Source organism: Pteronotus mesoamericanus, unplaced genomic scaffold, assembly GCF_021234165.1.
Source record: "Pteronotus mesoamericanus isolate MK-2021 breed Mesoamerican mustached bat unplaced genomic scaffold, CSHL_Meso_final contig_657, whole genome shotgun sequence".
Lineage (NCBI taxonomy): Eukaryota > Metazoa > Chordata > Mammalia > Chiroptera > Mormoopidae > Pteronotus > Pteronotus mesoamericanus.
In genome coordinates this window covers 23,615,899-23,628,040 of record NW_026555229.1, presented here as the reverse complement: position 1 = coordinate 23,628,040, position 12,142 = coordinate 23,615,899, and positions in this window count along the sequence as shown.

Sequence of the window (12,142 nt, the reverse complement as noted above, 5' to 3'; positions counted from 1 at the left end):
AAGCAGGGTTGAGAATGTGTTGAGCGCCCTAGGACTCAACTCCACCTCACCAAACGCGAGCCCTCAGGAAACTCTCTCGCTGCCCTGGATCCTTGTCTCTGCACAGGAGGGGCGGGTGGGGGGTGTGTACGAGCGTGAGGGGCGAGCCGCTGTGAGGATGGCAGGGCAGCCCCCGCGAGGCAGAGGCTCCGCAGCCGCCCCGGAGCCTGCAGCACGCGCTTCCCCGCCGATAAATTGGAAAAGCAGATGGAGCGTATGCTGATAGCTGAGAAGCACAATTCCCTATATGAAAGTCAGAATTTTGTATTAAATATTTTATTAATATCATGTAACTAAATTACAGCCTGGCTTCTTTGGTGTATTTTCCAGTTCATTTCATCTTCTTTATGACTGTCTTAGGGAGCCTGCCGTGAATTCTCTCTTTCTCGTATTAGTTTTACCAAAACAACTTAAATCATCTTTAACTGAAACTTCAGATAGATAAAAATTTCACTTATATTCCCACAAGTCAAAAGCAATTATTTTCTTTCTCTGTTGACTAATATTTATGCACGTGTAAAACTTCACCTAGAGATGTCGTCATGGCGGACAGTCTCGGTTGGGATCGATTGGATCATTACGTAGCAAAGAAAACACCTTCTATGCTTTCCCCTCACTTTTCTAATTGGGTGTTTTTTGAAGCTGCAACAGTGTTTTACTGAGGATAGGACAGTGAGGGAGCCTGGTCGCACCCCCTCCTCCCCCGGGGGGGGGGGTTGCATCTTGACAGCGCCCTCACGGCCTCGAACGCCTGCCACGCCCGCTCGAAGTCCGCTCCTGAGAGAGAAAACGCCGTATTCCTGAAACGCGCCCTGCGGGCGGGTGCCGAGGTGCTTCCTGTGTTTTAGCCTCTCCTGTCCGGCTGCAAACGCCGGGATGGTGGGACCCGGTCTGCTCTACCCTTTGTACCTGCCAGTTTGCAGGACACCAAAGCCAGCCCCCCGGCATCCCAAGCATGAAGCGGTTCATGCAGGGCAGTGGGAGCCTCAGGGAGGCAGATGAGAGACCCTCACGGGAACTGTGTTCTCTAGACCACGCACTCCAAGCCGCTGGGACCGGAAAGCCACTACCCTGCCTCCGCCTCTTAGAATCCACGTCTCCACAGCCTGGCCTAACAACCGGACAACCCGGCCGCGCGAGACACCACGCTCCATGGCCACCCTGTCGCCACAGGCCAGCCTCTCCCTGCTGGGCCTGACATGCACCCGGGGTCCTAGCCCCATCTGTCCGTGAACTGCTGGCCCTGCAGCCGAGGCAGGCACAGCGCAGGGGTGCGGGCGCCCGCTGAAGGCCCGCCCCGCACCCGCTCGTCCCCCGTCCAGGGAGCGACCTTGGCGTGGGCAGGCGCCCGTGACTCTGCTATGAATGGCTGTATCAGCAGCGAGGTGTCTTCTTTGAAGGTTAGTGGTTTCCGTGGGCGACAGGTGTGGAACGATCTATGATACAAAGCCAGTCGAATAATTTCTCAGGGCAATACACCGAGGTAGCAATTCTCCGATTAGAAAGAGGAGGACTTGAGGAAGGATTATTATTACTCATTACACATAATATTAAAAGACGATTAGAGCGAACTGGGACAAGTTTTTTGACTCGTTGGCCTGGTTTGTTCCCCGTCCCTGCCCCGGGGTGGTAGAGCAGCCTGTGACCCGAGGGTTGGCATGGCCGATGAATTTGTCCTCCCTGCCGCTCTGACCGATGCGTTTGGACTCCCACCCTGTGTATCGATTTCTCCTGATAGGATCCAGCCCCAGGGGTGTTCGCAGAGGAGGGGACTTGGGGTCATCAAGCCATTGTGTCAACTTGGGGGCTGCTCTTACCCGCCCCCCGCCCCCGGACTCTCAAAGAGTGAGATAGGACCTCTAGATAACCTCGGGTCTCCAAACGTCCCTCTGTCCCTTTGTTCTGTGGCCACTGCCAAGGTGAAGGCGAGGAGAGCCGTGGATTTAGAGGAAGCTGAGAGAAACGTCTCAGCCTATGGAATCTTTGTGAATGCTTCTCTCTCTAACCTTGGTCTTGGCCAGGAGGTGGCTGGGTTCTCACCCTGCAGTTGGTCCCGCAGGCCTGTTCCAGGGGACCCTGGAGGCAGAGGTGGGGCCAACCTCGCCTGCAGACGCATTCTGAGCTTTATGGTCTGAGCATCTGGGCTGCGTTGCCGTCGGGGCAGGTAAAGGCCTCTTTCAAGGTCGAGCGAGGTGAATGCTTTTGCTGCCTGGAGAACTGGGCTTTACGTGGCAAGTCACGATGGCCACAGAGAACAATTACTAGGGTGCCCCCGTCCCTCGCTGGGTGCGCCTGGTATTCTTTCACCAAGCACAGTTGCTACCATGGAAATGCGATGTTGCGATCAGTCTGGGGAGATCTGTTAACCCAGGCAGCAGCGTTTTTCCGTGAGCAGGATGAGCGTAGTTCCGCTAACACCGCGAGGGTGCGAGTGATGGCCCCCACGCGTGGCACATGAAACTCCTGACGAGTGATCTTCTGTTTTTAATTACATGAAACATTTGGCGGGAAGACGAACAGGGAGGGAAATAGATTTATTTTTTATGCAACAGGAGGGGCAATGAAACACCTTATGAGAAGGCCTGGAACGCGTTCAGGAAGGTGACCGTCATGGGTGACTTCAGTGATTCCCAAGGAGCTGGAACATCAAGGCGCCCCGCAGCACAGCCGCCCCGAGAAAGGCACCTGCGGAGGAGCACTGGGCTGTCCGCCGATTCAGAAACTCCCTTCCTCACCACTGACCGACCACTGACCAAGACAGTGCACGTCAGTGAGGAGTAACCAGGACACCAAGCTCAAGTAAGGTCGCAGGTTTATGGCGAAGATGCCAGGAGATTGACTTAATTTTTGTTAAAGACTTTATGTATTTATTTTTAGAGAGAGGGGAAGGAAGGGAGAAAGAGGGAGGGAAACAGCGACGTATGTGATTGCCTCTCACGTGGCCCTTACTGGGGACCTGGCCTGCAACCCAGGCACACACCCTGACTGGGAATCGAACCAGCGCCCCTTGGGTTCACAGGCCAGCACTCAATCCACTGAGCCACACCAGCCAGGGCAAGGAAATTGAATGTAAAATCAGGACTCCTCTCTGCCCCTCACTGCGCGCTCCTTGCTGGCCGAGCTCAGACTCACTGGAAGGCTTCCGGTTGCTCTCCAGGGGTCCCGGGCTCTGCCCGGAGCTTTGCTTCCATAAGGAGGGCCATTTTTTGAGGATACATCATTGGGGTGTCCTGGGCAAGTCATTACACTAACAGGCCATTAGAGCAACGCCTCATTTTGGTGGTAGATGGTGTGATAAACTGTGGGAGGTGCACGTCACTCAGTGAAGCCGCCTTCTCGTTGGGACACATGCTCAGGGTGCTGCCCGTGGGCCTGCGTGAACGGGAAGGACGGGCTTCAGGGTGGGTTTTGTCGGAGGAAGCACCAGAGAAGCCCTTTACAGAGGAGGGCTCCTGGCAAGTCATCTCAGGCTACGATCTCATTCTGATCGTCACATGGTGAAAGGGCGAACACGTGCAAATCCAGCATCCGGCCAGATGCCAAGAGCGCGGGGTCTCACGTGAGCTACGTGGAAATTTTCCAAGGGCGCGGCCTCTGCAGGACACGCAGGCCTCCACTGCTGGGATGACACAGACTGTCCCCGATTTTCGATGAGTGGGCTGCCTTGGTTGAGCCGTGCGTCCACCGTGAAGGGAGAGCTGGCGTGGCCCTGCTCTGACACATCAAGTCCGGCCAGAGGAGGCATGAGAACATTCTTCAAAGGCGGGCTCTGCCGGTCTTCGGTAGGGCTCGAGCCCGGCCCGGCCTGGCTGCGGGTTCCGGGCAGACGCGCCTCAGTGCGGGAAGAGGGGTGGCCTTGGCCTCGGCAGGCGGGTTCACACCCAGCCAAGGCTTCTCCTACTTGTACCGCCAGGCCTGCCGTGCACCACGCCAGCCAATGAGATTCTCCAAATCTCGGCAGGGCTCTCTTCAAAGGGGCTGGTAGGGCAAAGCCTATGTTGGGCACCTTGTGCCCACCTGTAGGTACTGTTCTCTGGCTTTAGTGTAAGACCATTTCAGTGAGGACGTATAACGAAATACGCAATATATTGGCCAGTGCACGTTCAGCCGCCACTGGGCGTGACTAAGCACAGTAGTAACCTCGTGTTATCAGTTTTCCTTTCTAAAAACCTGGTTTTTCCATCTTAAAAAATGCAGTCCCATCACTACATTCCTGTGAAGGTTCGCTTCCCATCGACCCATCGGGTGGCGCGGGCAGGCACTGCGGTCTGCTTCACAGAAAAGCAAACCGACCGGCCAGGGGTTGAAGGCTTTGCCCAAGGTCGTCACAGCCCTTTCGGTCCCAGCCAAGGCTGACGCGTGCCTGTGTGGCCACAAGCCCCATCGTACCGCCTGCCGCCGCCTCCACCCAGGAATCGCCTGGTCTCCCGGAAAGCCCGGACACTTCTGCAGAGTGAGGCTCCCGGGAGCATGCGCAGTGTTGTGAAATAAAGCGTGTATAGGGGTATTTTGCTGGAGGTATTTAAGCTGAAAGCTACATTTCAAATGTGGAGTAACCTGCAACGTCCATGAGCCTGAACAGCCTCAAAGTTCCTGAATCCACAATCGGAGTGGAATACATGCCGTCTGAAAATCCACGCTGGATCCAGCTAGAAAAACACCCTTTTTCACTTAGAAATGTTCTTAAAACCCAGCGGGCTAACACAGGCCTCTCCTCTGCCCCTCGTGGATAAGGAATGCCCGACCCGGACTCAGACGCGGGCTCCGCTTCTGTTTAATCACCAGGGTGCTGCTGGTGGACCTCCCGGGGCTGGCTCCTCCGGGCCGGGTCCTGCCGCGGGCCACCCCCGCCTCCCCCCCCCCGCCCCGCGCGCCGATTCGGGCCACCAGCCCAGCGTGCTGGCTGAGCATGCCTGCAGATTCCCCTCCCCCCCGGAGGTGAGAATCCACACCCTCGCCCTGAAACACGACTGTCCGACGTCACCCCAGCTGCCCCGGGCCACTTTGATGTTAGAGAGCGGAGCAGCCACCCCTACCTCTGCTTGCCCCTCCTTGTCCCCCGCCTCGCGCGCCCTCGCTCTGCGTGCTGGCGGTGGGAGGAGTCAGGGAGCTCACCGCAGAGGCCGCAGCCCAGGGCCTGGGGCTGCCGCTTTCTCAAGAAAAAGTGAGGAATCCACACTTTTGTTTGGTTGACCATTTAGCTGACTATCCACGTCCAGTCTTTTGAGCGAAATTAATTTTACACTTTTATGAAAGCATTGCATACATACGGCCCAAAGTTGCAGAGTACTTGTAAGCGTAAAAAAAATAGACCATAACAGCAGCCCCCCACCCTCCCTGTACCCCCCTGTTATCTCCCAGAGGCGGGTGCCCAGAGTGGCCGCTGTTCTAGTGTTTTGTGGGGACACCTTCATTACCTAGATGATAGGCACACACTTTTTCCTTGACACACCAGCGTTCGCTTTCCTCTGTTACTCGATTTCTCATTACAACTTACTTTGTTATTTTATGATGGTTACACTAGAGATCACAACATGTATCATTTATTTGTTAAAACCCACCTGAATTTATTACTTTTAACGTGTTTTTATTAATTTCTATTTTCATCATTATTATTTCTTTGATAGTCATTCTGTGAATTGCTTTGTTCTTCAGTTTTTTGCATTGGAAATTTGGGTAATTTAATTCTTTTATTTCAAAACTAAATATTTATGGCTGCGCGTTTCCCTTTGACCACTACTTTAAATGTGTTCCACATAGACTGATGTGTAGTGTTTTCATTAACTTTACTTCTCAGATTCTGTAATTTGTATTTGTACTTCCACTCAGTAATTGTTTACTACAGCCTTTTAAATTCCCAAGTGGAAGAATCTTTTAAGGTTTGGTTATTATTTCTGGCTTGTAATATTTCTAGTTTTTAGAAAAATTACTTAATCTGCCTTTGCAGGCCAATATATGACTCATGTTTGTGAACTGTATTAGTCTGCCTGCCCAGCCGTGACAAAGTACCACCGCCTGGGGGCTGAAGCAGCAGGAGTTTATTTTCTCCTGGTTCCTGGGCCTGGAAGTCTGAGACCAGCAGCCAGAAGGGCTGGTTTTGGTGGGGACCCTTCTCCTTGTTCCCGCGTTGCTGCCTTCTCTGGGCGTCCTCACATTGTTTGTGTGTGGGGGGGCGACAGCGCCCTCTGCTGGCTTTTCCTATCAGGGCACTAACCCTGTCCAACTAGGGCCCCACCCTCATGATTCCACAAGACCTTCATGATTCCCTTAAATATCCTCTCTCCAAATGCAGACCCACTGGGGGTTAGAGCTTCAACAGAGGAACTTGGGGAGAACACCAATATTCATTCGGTCTATAACAAGGATTCCTTATGCACTTGAGAAGGAAAATCCTCTGTTTTAATGTGTCAAGTTTGATATGTATCCCAGGGGTACCCCATTTTAAAACCTTACTTGTTTTATTTTTCCCCTTAATTTGACTTGTGCTGAGAATAATATCTTAAAGTTTCTTGTTATTCGTGTGTTTCTCTCCTTACAGCTGCTGTAGTACATGCCTTATACAAGCAGCTGTTCTGTGTTTTTTGGTGCATGGACATTTTTTAATATCACTGTATTAATTATGATTTTTAACACTTGAACGTATCCTTCTTTGTCACATTTAGTTTTTATATTAATCCTGCTTTTTTTTTAAGCATAAGGAATGCAAGCTTTGATTTCTTATTTCTTTCATCTGCCTGGTGTTCTGCATCCTTCTCTGTTAGCCTTCTGACATCACAGCTGTGTTTGGGGGCATGTCCGTTATATTCGTGACATGGTGTGTCTTCCTTTGTGAGCAATATTTAAAAAAATTTTTTCTTTAACAGGTGAATTGCATCCACTCATAGAAACTGATATGACTGATATGTTTGGTCTCAACTTTGTCATAGTATAAATGATAACTTCTATGTGTACTATGTATTATTTATTTCCTTTTCTGTAGAATGTGTTTTAATTGCTCATCTTGTCCTGGATGAAAGAGAGCCTGTATTTTTTGTGCTTTTCTTTAGTGTGCTTAGTGCCCTCCTGTTTTACTTAAGCGTTTGCTGTCTGTCCATTCTGTTTTCAGCCGTGTTCGCTGCCTCCCACATAGTGCCTATTCAACTCAAAATCTGCTCATTCTGTCTTCCCTTCCTCTCTTTCCTGCACCCTTATTTTTAGTTGCATTATTTCTACTTCAACAAAAGCAAATAACATCTGGATATCATTTTCCACCTTTGTGTAGTCTTATATGTCTTGGTAAATACCCCAAACCAGTTCTTCTTCTTCCCTCCCTCCCTTCCTTCCTCTATTCCTTTCTTCCTCCCTCTTGCTTTTGTTTCCTCAATGTTTTCTTGGTAGGAAAAAATATTCTGTAGTAAACTCCACAAGAAAGGCTAATGAGTGCAGAATTCTCTGAATTCTTGCATGTTTACAACTGTTTTCTGTTTTTCTTTGATACTTGAAAAAAAAACAGAATGACTAGAAATTGAATCCTTGGCTTATAACTTTTTTCCTTAAGTTTTCTTGAAAATCTTGCTCAATTTTGCTTCGCTTTGCACATTAATTTTTAAGAAGCCTGGTGTTAGCTGAATTTTTTTGCACTTATAAATAATTTGGTCTTTTTCTTTGGGGAATCTTTGAATTTTTTTTTTACCATTAATATCTAATCATTTTTCTTAGATATGTCTCAAAGATCATTATTCTTGGTCAATTCTCTTAGTCACCCATGAAGCTTTTTCATTAGGTATAGCCAGGTCTTCTTTGATTTTCAGAAATTTTAATTGAATTATAGTTTTAAATATTAGTTCTGTTTAATTAATTTGCTGTCTAACTTTAGGAGCACCAATTATGTGTATGTTAGATCTTGGCATGGCTTCCATTTTAACCACTTTCCCTGTAAACATTTCTCCTCTTCCTATTCCTCTTTTTTTTATCTAACTTTTTCCTTTGTGTTTTCTATTTTTATTTTCCTATATGCCTGTTACTAAATTTTCATTCAAGTATATTCTTTCTATAGCATTCATGAAACATAGTTGTCATGTCTATTGTTATACTTGTCTTTGTCTTGTATTTCTCTCTTAAGTTTAATCAACTCTTGTTTTCTTGTTTTATGACTGTTTTTTTACATTAAAAAGTTCTCTGTTTCATAGTGGTTTTCATATCCCAAATGCTTACTCCATGGTACTTCATTCTGTTTTGAATTTTTCTTACATCTTTCTTCTGTTTTATGGTTATTTGCAGCAGAGGGAAGAATTGCTACCAACGGAAAGGTTTTGATTATCGTCTCCTTTTTAGAAGAGCTTTATAGAGGAAGGTTCCTCGTATTTCTATCGCCCATGCGCCTAACCAGTGGTTTGCTGTGCAGTTTCTCCAGTGGATGGCTGCCTTTTGGAGAGAGGGTGTATACCTTTTCATCTGATGTTTCAGTCGGCCGTACAAAACCCAGCGTTTCCTCCCTTGCGCCCTTCTTCCCTTCATCTCCTGTCTCCAAACACTTCTTCTCTGAAGCAGTTTAATGGCATCTTCCTTGTTGTCTCTTTCTCTTCAGAAACACTACCTTCCATCCGCCTGTTCCAGTCCTGTGCTCACCCGTACGCCTGCCCCCTCCCGTCAGCGCCCTCACCCACAAGCGCTCTTTCTCGGAGGCCTGCAGGTACCGTGAACCCTCTCTCCTGAGGGCCGTTCATCTCAGCCCCTCTGTTCTCTCCTGGACAACTTCTCTGGGCCTCTACCCATTCTCCGAGCAAAGTTTTGTGGTAAGCCATCTGAGGCAGAGTTCTTCTGGATTTTGATGTTTGCGTTTCACATTAATTAGAAGCATTTAGTGAGCTCTGTTTTGTTTTGTTTTGTTTTTTGCAGCAGACATGGGATTTATGGGGCTGTAGTTGTTCTTTGTGTTGATTGGTAAAGTCTGTGGCTGATGTGTGTCCGTTTTCACATTTAACTAGTCTCCATTACCCGCACAACCAGGAAAGCCCCTGGAGGTAGTTTAATTCATATTTATTCTCCCTTCAGTTTTTACTCTTCACGTAAGTCCATTGTAGAAGGAAAAGAGTTATACTTGTAAAGTGGAGATAGGTTTTTCAAAATTTGATTTGCCTAAAACAACAACATACTTGATCCTAAGACACAAAATCAGTTCAGTAAACCTTAATTAACATGCGACATAAATTCAATTGTGAATAGCCTTAGAATGGCAATCTCTATTGCGTATCCTATTGAAAAACGCATAACCACACATTTAGTTAAAATCTCTGAGTTTCAGACATTGAAGTTCTGGACTAGGTAGGAATCTTCTCTGAAGCAGTTTAATGGCATCTCAACACAAGACTCTCAAATGGAACATTCAGCGTGTTTTCTATTGATAGGTAGCAGCGATGGAATCAAAGAGGATTAAATAGGATTAAACCATGCAATCGGTAGGATTTCACCTCATTGAGGTTTGTTTAGTGTTACGTGTTCATACATAATTTCTTAATAGTGATGAGAAGTTTGTTTACACAATAGAGTGATATTGTGTGATGAGTCTTCCTATTAGGCAGATAATGAAGACAACTAGGATGTGCTCAGGAGAAAACGCTGAAGTTTATTAAAGACATAAATTATGGATTCAACGAATGCAAAATAATAAGTGCGAACCATGTTGTTTATGTGCTCAAGTAATTATTCTCTTATTTTCTTCTAATATCCTGTTGTTATTAGAAATTTTATGCCCTATTAATCTTCCTTGACTTTTTCCCAGAGCGTAACATCCCTGTTGAACTTAGACACAAGCACACAGCCGCTCACACCTGGGCACGTCATGAAAACGGTTAGTGTATTGGTAGTGCGTTGCAATAAAGCTGAAATACACGCGGTAACAGGCATATCTTTCTAACAACATCATGATCTATTTTCTGGCCTAATTCTAAAAAAAATACGAGCTAAGAAAATTTAAACTTGGAGGAAGTCCTTAAACATGTAAAATATATGCACGGAAGCTGGAGTGATATTTTTTGTGCAAGTCTTGGCGCTTGGCAGGAATGCAGGCTGAAGTGGTTTTGAACAACATCTGGCAGTCCAAGGGTTCCTGAGGTGTTTTTCCACAGCCACAGAGAAGTTTCGATTGAACGGATCTTCCTTATGGAGCTTTATAATTCCTTGAGAGAGGCACGGTGCAAATTAGTTTAATGTCACCTGCGGAAGAAGGTTCAGCTTACTGACCGTAAATCACTATGTGTGACATTTATTCTCTAACCACGAATAATCAAGTGCTGATAGACGGTCAATTCGCTTTATATTAAATCATACCTTTTCCTGAAATATTCAGAATATACATAACAAAGGGGGATGGAAAGGAAATGTTTAATTGCAAAAACATTCTGCGACGCTTTCAATTTTGGCAAGTGCCATTACGCGCACCCTGGAGTCAACAGGAACCTGCGGACTCGGTAGGTTCAGGCCTCATTTGCTGTATGGGGAACCTGGAGCTCGAGAGATTTGCTCAAATCACCTAAAATAAGGGGGATTGGGGCAGAAGTCTTCTGTCTCCTCATTCAGTTCCCTCCCAGCTCTGTCCTTCCCCTGAACTGCTCGCAAAGTGACCCACCACCCTCTAGTTAGAATGCATTTAGGACGCTCACGCGGAGGTTTTACTCATGACCAAGGTACCTCGCTCACTTTGACTCTGATTTGGTCCTACTTCTTGGAGAGGCTGGGGAGATGCGTGAAGGGGGGGACAGGGAGTGGGGACACGGAGACAGGTATAATCACCTGAGGATGGACGAGACCCTAATCCTCACACACACCCAGAAGGGCAGGGGGGAGTTTTCCCCTATTTTCTGATGAAGCTTTGGATGCGCATCAAAGTGCGCAGAGCCCTTGGTATCCTGGGCCTCTAACCCTGTGTGGGCCTAACCACCTTTCTGGTCATTGGAGGGACAGGAATTTCCGAGAGAGCCTCCAGCGTGAAGTCACCGGGCGCGTTTCCTTCCAAACTGTTTTCTGGGCCAAATTTCACGTCGGCTCATAAGCCTTGATCAGATCAATGGAAACCCAGGGCTCACGCTTTCTGACACATTCATCAAAATCGTCGTTTTTCTTTTCCCCACTATGGAAAATCCATCTTTAAGGCCGGGGTAAAGCATATTTTCCCCTGTCAAAATAGTGCACACAGAAAGGCGTATTATTTTTTTTTTGTCTTGTGTAATAGACACTTATTATTTTCCCCCAAGGAAGAGTCAGACTTGATTTCTGTAAAGGAAGGGTCGCAGTAATAAAAGTTTATGAGTTTCAAATCCCTTGTCAGACCCCTTTAAGCAAGGCTCGTGCTAACGATCTGGTCCCATGGTCTGAACCCCAGGGAGCATGACGCCCCCCGCCCCCCACCAGGATGAGGGAGGATGAAAAGATTCTCACAGCGTAAGAGAGACTCAGAGTCACTCAGAGCATTTTATTCTGACTCATGCCATCACTTGTCAAGCCTGTGTTTCCGAGAAACTGTGCTGAGTGGTAAAGCCATGCGGCACTCTTACTTCTGCACTATACTCGGGGCCGCACACTGGAAGTTAAGACCCCATTTCTAGACATAAAACTATATTTCAGATAGATGTGTGACGCATGGTATGACCCTTGAATTATTAGAATTTGCTTTACGCATTTTTTATTTTTTTTAAGAGAGTGACGTGGTATTTCAAGACTCAAGGCCAAATACATTGGGTCACGTTATTGCTTGCTGTGTGGTAACGGCAGCCATAAATACAATGCTATTTTTAAAACGGGTCCCTTCAGGATGTTTTAAAATAATATTTTGATCTAAGTGTGTCAGTGTAAAAATCTGTTTTTGCACTGGTCTGGAAGTAAGGGTGATTCAGGTGCGGAGGGAGCCATTTTCTTCCTCATGCACCAGGCTCATCCTGCGGGAGATATACGTGCTTCTTGATATGCATTAAGTTTACTTTTGGGGATAGGACAGCTTTCAATTTATACAGAGGTCATAAAATAGCTTTGCCAGCATTCTAAGCAGTTATTCAGGCTAACACTGAATCACTGAAATTTTGGGATTCTGGCTGAAATTCTTCCAATCAAGAAAATTCATTTCCCGGGT